Genomic DNA, 8,357 nt, shown 5'->3' on the forward strand with positions numbered 1-8,357 from the left:
TTAAATTCTTTCTTACACTCTCTGCCAAGAACCCTCTTCTCTCTCAATGCAGGGCTTGGTCTCCTCCACTTGGGGGAATTTGCCCTGTCCTGCACCAATACCATATATAAACAAAGACAGATATCACATCAGGTCAAAACACAAACAGAATTACCAATAATTATAGAGAAGACAAGATTTTTCATTTGCCCTTGACTATTTTTAAAGATACTGAGGAAAAGTTTGATGGTGGGGGAAGTGGGTCAGCCATGGGAAACTGTAGTTACCTGTTTTTAAAAGTACCCCTTCCAGTTTTTTGTGTGTTTTTTTTTATCCTTTAGTTACCTCAACCTCAGGCAGTAGTGGGTTGTGTTTGCATTTTTGATTACCCAGCAATAAGACCTGCTGAGATTTTCAAAATATTCCCATCAGACTGTAATATTAGTTTCCTAATTTGGCCAAATTTCTGATCGAAAGTTATTAAATCCTTTAAAACCTATTGAAATACACCAATTGTCCTATCTCAATAACCTTTTAAAATTTTCCACCTATGGAGTTAATTCAAACATAGCCCCTCCACTGACACGGGAGGTAGAGGACCTGCAATCCTCCCCTCTGCTTGCATATAAAACAATGTCTGCTCTTGGCAGGCTGCCTTTTCCTGCAGCTCCAACCCACCAGGTGCTGAAGCCTCCTTGTATTGTGAGTAACAAATGGCATATCTCACACCACTGGTGGTTTTTCAGAATATCCAAGGCCAAGGTGCGGGTTCCTGACCTGGAGCTTCTGTGTTACACCACCTTTGGGAAATTTTCTAACGTTCTCTTCTGCCTTTTTTCTTAATTTCCTTATTAATTAACCTGTTTGTGTTAGCATCTATAAGACCCAAAAAGCTAAATAGCAAATTCAAAAGTTTTAAGACAAGTTATATTTCTGTGTTTCTATTTTTCTTTCTAAGTGCAGGGCAACTGTACTTTCAATGTCCTTTTTTTTTCCCTCCACAATATCTGCAAATATCTGAAGGTAAACAAGAAGGGTTCTGAGTGAACTTTGATTTTTGTTCTAATTTCTGTCCTTTTATCTTATTAAAGATGTCTAAATGTCTAGTTATTATACCAATATGAGAGCTCTCTAAAATTTGTCACTTTAAGAAGTTTACCCAATTCAAGGTACCCGTCATCTGGCTAGAGATGGTCATGTGCACTTTATAGAAGCTTATTGGTGTGAGTCTTTATTTTAATAAAGACTCACACCAATAAGCTTCTATAAAGTGCACAAAGGCTGAAGCCCTCAGAGATCCAACAGTTTACTCTCAAAGATAGCTTAAGAAAGGTGGGAAGGACTGTCTTTCAAGAGCTGTTCCAAAACACATGGAATCACGTGCTTTCCTGGTTGAACAGAATAAGTTTAAGATTCCTTAACTTTGGATCTATAGCCTATTCAGCTGCCCATATGATGCATATGCATCATCCAGCTGGCTGAGATCATAGATCATCTCTGGAAGGAAGGAGATCAATACAAAACAAACTCAAATTGAGTCTTTACCAGAGCCACGTTTGCCCAAGAAACAAGTTTCACAAATACTTTTTCCTGACAATTTAAACTTAGAAGAGAGAAAAAGATTCTCAAGACTTCAAACCTCTTGTAGTACATATATACAATGGAATATTACTCAACCATAAGAAGAGATGAAATACTACCATTTGCAATAACCTGGATGGACCTCGAGATAATCATGCTAGGTGAAATAAGCCAGACTGAAAAAGTTGAAAATCACATATCACTTATATGTGGGATGTACACCTAAAAGCAACAAGTGAACAGGACAAACAGAGACTCAGAGACATGGACAGTGGACTCGTGGTTACCAGAGGGTGGGGGTGGGGGAGGAGGGAAGAAGTAGACAGGGTAAAGGGGGTCAAATATAGGGGGCTTGGGGGAAGATGAAATGGGTAAAGGGGATCAAATATATGGTAGCTGAAGGAAACTGGACTCTGGGTGGTAATCACACAATAGAATATATAGATGTCAAATTAAAATGCACTCCTGAAAATTATATAATTGTATTAACCGATGTTAGACCAATAAACTTAAAAAAAGAAAAAATAAAGACTTCAACTTCTATGAAACCCCACAGATAAGAGATCAGAGAGATTGACGGTAAAATTCTTACCACCTCTGCTGGCTGACGGTCAGATGTCCATGATCTCTTAGCTGTAGCAGTCAGGGTGTTAACAGTGTTCCAGACAGTGAATTTTCCTGGTGAGGCTTGCCAAATTGCTGGAGCTAAAAAAAAAAAAAATGAATACTTTTCTTCCCACCTTCTAAATTCTTCTAGCTGGGCTAATAATCAAATTAACAGAGACAGATTAATAGGAGAAAATCAAATGTTTTAATACATTCCACTCCCACGAAGAATTCACATAGGCATGAAAATTCCAGCAGTAAGGCAACACTGAATATATAAGACATTTGGGACAAAGGAGAAAAGAGGAGGAAGAAATATTAGATTTCAGAAGTGAGAATTAGCAATTTACAGGCACTTGAAGAAGAGGGAACATACGCCGCAGAAACACTCTTGCTGGACAACTCAGAAACAATAATGTAACTACACACAGAGTTCAGTTTTTTAAGATAGCTTTTTCTTTGATTTAAGCAAGCTTTGCCTAGTTTAATGGCATTGTGACTCACTTGCTTTTTTCTGCCCTTATCCTTCTACATTTGTACGCCTGCTCCTTTGATCATTAAGCCTTAGGACATAAGGTTTTGGTCAATGTCAAATCTTTTAAGAATAAAGCCTCAGTCTATCAATCATGAGGACAATAAGTTTCAGTTAAACTAAGGATAACATCTTGGGTTCGGGTGTGTTTCGGCCCCAGATCTATCAAGGCAAAACAGCTCTACTGATCACTTTCCCCTGGAACCAGATGGGATGATACTACGGCTGATTCCAGAACTGGACACGAAGACCAATTACCCCAGCTTTGTTCAATCAGTAGCGCCCACTATTCCAGCTCCTTTAGTTTCCATGACTAATGACTTTCTCCCTATATAATCTAACTCCTTGAGACACCCAGGGGGCCAGGTCTTTGAGCAATATCTCACCTGTGTCTCTGGGACTTACTTGCAACTCTCTGAAATAAACCTTTTCTTTCTTTGCTGCAAGCCTGTACTTTTCTCATTTGGACTTAGAGGCACGCAGGCAGACGAACCTCTTTGCTCTGGTAACAATGAGACATGAGAGTATCTAGCTAACAGGCTCCTGACTGATGTCTTCTTATTTACCACACTTAATTCAAATTAGGCTAAGGCAGCATTCTAAGAGTTCCTGCCTGAAATAGGTTTCTCTGTCTGAATCTCTTGGGCAGGAAAAGGGGGAAGGACCACAAGTTCTTTCTGAGGTTTGTTTCTTAATAAACAGCTTAAAAGCAATATCTCAAAAAGCAGCTTCAGGGCAGCAAAATTTTGGTTCCCTGCACCACCTAATATAGTTATCATTTCTAGAAGTTCCATTTATTCTCTTTATTATCTTTTACTTCTTTACTGACACTATCTTTCCATTCATTTCAAGAGTGTTTTCTCTTACTTAGGTCATTTTTGTAATAACAGCTTAGCTTTCAATCTTCTCTAAGGTGTTTCCAACATCTATGTCATCTCTGGACTATCATCTATTGGTTGTCTTTTCCCTGACAGTTGAAGTTATCCTGTTTTTCATATGTCTAGTAATTTAGGATTCTATTCTGGACATATCTAATATTGCATTGTGAAACAGGACATCTTGCTTAAATGCTGTTTTAAATGTTGACTTTTTTTTTGTTTTAGAAGATAGCCTGCCATTTAGGTTCGGCCGGCCAGTTCCAAACAGCCATCTGTGAATTTGGATTTAAATGTCAGTTCAGTATTCAATCCTGGCAACACCATATGCATTTACAACAAATGTGCATCACCAAGTGTTCTGTGTGGGATCTAGGCAGTGGTCTACCCCTTAATGAAATCTGTCCTTGCTGTTTGGGGTCCAATCCAAGCAAGCGCATTTCAGAGGTGGGCCCAGCAGTTCCTGAGAGATTTAGAGGGCTGCTTTCCCAAGGTTTTACCTTACCACTTTCTCCCCTGACCCATCCTACACTTAGCTCATCCTTCCCTTTGGCCAGGGCCTCACCTTCCTCACGTTCTTGGACATGTCTGTCATGAGGTATGTACAGGGACACTAAAATAGTTTCAGCAGAATGTTCATACTCCAGAGAACTATCCCATTTCCTGAGAGGACATTTCTGTTTCCATTTGGGCAGAACACATCAGTCCTGATTAGAGTCTGTACCCCAAACTCATCTCCCTAAAAAAGCACAGCATCTCTCTGTGGATGGAAGTGATGCTAACTCAGGAAGGGGCACAGCTCTGGGATGAAACTGTCTCAGTGTGCACAAAAACGGCAAGAGAATAAATCCTTCCTTCCTTTCTTCCTTCCTTCCTTCCTTCCTTCCTTCCTTCCTTCCTTCTTCCTTCCTTCTTCCTTCCTTCCTTCCTTCCTCCCTCCCTTCTTCCTTTCCTTTCCTTTCCTTTCCTTTCCTTTCCTTTCCTTTCCTTTCCTTTCCTTTCCTTTCCTTTCCTTTCCTTTCCTTTCCTTTCCTTTCCTTTCCTTTCCTTTCCTTTCCTTTCCTTTCCTTTCCTTTCCTTTCCTTTTCTTTCCTTTCCTTTCCTTTCCTTTCCTTTCCTTTCCTTTCCTTCCCTTCCCTTCCTTCTTTCCTGTGGTCCAAATATTTTCCATAGCCAAGGATGTTTTGAGGTGAGAATTTGAGTGAAAAAAAATCTGTGCTCTCTCAGAATCACCCCTCCAATCAGATACCTGAATTATTGTCCTGGAAGCAGCTCTGCACGTCAGCTGTCATCCTATTACAATTGGCTCTTTTCAAAATTGTGGCTTGGTTCTTCAGGTTACCTGTTAGATGTGGTCCCCATACCTCAGAGATCCTTTATATCTAATTTCCAAGATAATCCAACTAACTTCTAGCTGTAATCCCAATTTCAGTGAATCACTAAGTATGAACACATGTAACTATCAGGACAAGAATTCTTTGACCATTGAGTGAAGCTGGGCTTAGGTCCCTGACATCCTGGCACAGTAACTTTCTTGACCCAGGCTGTAAGAACTCTCACAGCTTCAGCCCTGAAAATACCAAGTCTTGGAAATGACCTCATTGTTTATCAAATCAGGGCAGACGTTCACACTATCTGGAAGCTAAGTCTTTGATATAATGTTTTCTGTTTACATTGTTTTTTTTTTTCAGATGTTTCTAATTACTTCTTTCTTTCCCTGTGAAGAGTCAGTACCTTCATTCTTTAATCATCCAAGGTGCAACAGTGACACCCATGGACCCCTACCTAGCTGGGTCATAGCACAGTGGAAATGGATGGAGAATAAGGTTCTGGGTGGCAGTTGTGTGTGTAATGCTGGTCAGAGACAGCACCTTCCCATAGGGTGTGTGTGTGTGTGTGTGTGTGTGTGTGTGTGTGTGTGTGTGAATGTCCTTGTGTAGAAAACCAATGGGAAGCAGAGAGACCACTGCTCTGGTGATCCACGTGGCATCTGATATATGTCCTGCTCCCTGACTGTAATAATAGGACCATTTACAATTTATTTCGATGTTCATAGGACTGTGAGAGCCACCATTACCTTTTTTAGTGTTTCTTCTCTCACAATTTCCTTTTGAGAAGGTAGTTACTATTTTATAATAGTAATAATTACAACCAGAACCAGTAACTACATGCAGAGTGAGCAGGATCTCTCTAATATGACCTTTCTGGAGCTACCAGCGTACTTTGTTTCTTGTGTATGTGGAGTCTCAGTCTCAGACTGTAGAAATTGCCTCCTTCATTTTCTCAAATCATGCAACAGTATTCCTATTTAGTTTTTTTTTTTTTAAAGATGAGGATAGAAGGGTCATTTTTGATGGACAAGATTTGAAATGTTTTAGGTGTCACTATGGTCAAAATATCCACCAATGTTTTTCTGTTTGATGCAATCGGACTCGGCACCACAGGCAGTTACTTACTTTCATGTGTCCATAGAATGTTGGGGTCAGGGGCCACTCATTTTCTACTGCACCTCTTGTGGATGTTTTATATATACATTTTTAATTGCTACTGTTTAAATAATCATTATAATTATTTCTGCATGAAAGATAGGAATTCAGGAATTAATATTTGTATATTTTTAATTTGCATGCTTTGGCTTTATTGGTTACTAATCATATCATCTGCAAGTGGTCTTTTGCTCCTTTGGGGCAGTCATGCTTAGCGTTTCCATGTCGCATCTTATCTAGCGGGCACACACATACAGAACAATTTTAAATGAGAATGGGAACTCCTGCAGCCTGGGTACTCTGAGTGGTTCCTGGTAATAATAGAACAGGGAACAGAGGACAAAGTGGAATCTCATGAAGATCACAAGTTTGCTTCTTGCAGGAAGGACGTGGATATCTGGAATGTACCCAGGGGATCTCTCAGTGGTTTTCCCAGGAGACAAGGATCTAGTCTACTCACTCTACAGGCCCAGTCTGATGGATTTCTGAGCAGTTCATTGACTTACAGCCATTTTACTATTATCTTACACCAAGGACATTGTTATCTAAATCATTTAATGTAATATAGCACATAAATGTTTAAAGTACAAACAATGAAACCATTGTCTCAGATATAAAATTGTCACTTCCTCCCACCACCTATATCCTCTCCCCCAATGCCAGAGGCTGCCGTGACTCTCTGCTCTCCCTTGCCCAGGATGTCACCTCTCTTTGCTCTTGGAAATGTCTGTGATGTGGTATGAATGACGACACTAAAATAGGTTCTTCAGAGCATTTTTATTCGTAGAACTCCCAGTCATTTCCTGAAGACATTTCCACTTCCACTCCGGCCAGGATCAGACAGTCCTGATTTGTCTTTTCTCAAAATCCAACTCTTTCTAGAAGAACAAACCAGGCTAATCATCTCTCTATGGATGGAGGAGATTTTGCCTCAAGAAGACACATAGTTCTGAGGTGAGAGTATCTCAACGTGCTACATAGAGAGCATAATGTAGAACATTTTGTGTTCTGTGTGACAGGCAGACACACTCTGACGAGAGATCTTGGTGTTGGGCCCTTTGGCCAATCCTGACTTGTCACCTCCCAGAATCTCAACACAAGAATGCTGCTTCCTGCTTTCCATTCAGAGGTAATCAATCTTACTGAGCCCTCTCTCTTTCATGGATATTTTGCCTTCAACATTGTGGGTAGCCATTCTGTCTTCCCTTTGTCAATTGGAGTTGATTTTATTTCACATCTCATGTTTCCTCAAAAGAGGCCAAGAACTGCGTTATTAAGCCTAGGACAAGATGCTCTGTGACAAACACCGTGGTGCTCAGGGAAGAGCCTGAGCTACCCGGTTTAGCAGTTGACACTTTCCATTTTAAGGGAAGGTGGAAAAATGAGCTCGGGTGGATGAAAGAGGGATCTGGGGACCTGCCTGGTCCTGAGCTGGAAGGAGAAGAAAAGAGGAGAGGAGAGAAAAGCAGATTTTTCCAGCTCCCATTCAGCTTCCTTCTCTGGTGCTTGGGTTGCATCAACTGAGGCCACCAGGGGGCAGAATTGGCTGGATTTGGGGAAGGCACTGGCTGTGGTTTACACCCTGACTTGAATGAAGTCTTAATAGGTGTTTACTCTGAGACCCTCCTAATAGGACGTGGGGGAAAGGGGATTTCCTATATTTGTTGTGTCCCAATATTTCTACCTATACAAGTGACAATAAAAGTCACTAGGCCTCAGACACTGCAGAGATTGGAACGAAAGATACACAATGGCTCATTTAATCTGAGGAGGACCAAGGAAGGGCTAAAGAAGAATGAGAGATCCTAGCTTTGCCTGTGGTCCTTGGGTAGCATGATTGGATTTCTCCTAGGCAATCTCAGACCCTAACTTCACCCCACTCCTAGACATCTTGAAGGGAAAGGCCCTGGATACCCCAGCCAAGAACCACCCTGACTCCCAGAGTAGAAAAGACAGGGACATCAAAGGATGACACTAATAATGGTTTCAGTGTGCCTTGAGCAAGAAAAATCATATCAAAGAGTTTTGATTTTCTCAAATTAACTCTGCTGTCCAGAGATGCAGAAACATCTAGAACTGAGAGCCAGATCAGAATGGAGTCAGGAGAGGCAGTAGGCACCCAGCTGACGATGTTGCCAAGTGTGTCCTCAGCTTGAGAGGGTCACAGAGACACAAAGTCACCTCATAGCAGGGACACTGAAGGTCCAAGACCTCATTTACGTAAAGGACTTCAGCAGATCTTTCTTCTTTGTAAATCAGGTATAAACATTAGGTGTTTGTGTCCCTCAGAATATACTT

At 40.9% G+C, this 8,357-nt stretch overlaps 1 gene segment (V, D, J or C); it reads left to right on the forward strand.

Moving 5' to 3' along the window:
* Window positions 1-8,357, forward strand: part of LOC105308724 — a 15,180-nt gene that overhangs the window by 4,415 nt on the left and 2,408 nt on the right.

This window comes from Pteropus vampyrus, unplaced genomic scaffold (genome assembly GCF_000151845.1).
Source record: "Pteropus vampyrus isolate Shadow unplaced genomic scaffold, Pvam_2.0 Scaffold618, whole genome shotgun sequence".
In the NCBI taxonomy this organism is placed as follows: domain Eukaryota; kingdom Metazoa; phylum Chordata; class Mammalia; order Chiroptera; family Pteropodidae; genus Pteropus; species Pteropus vampyrus.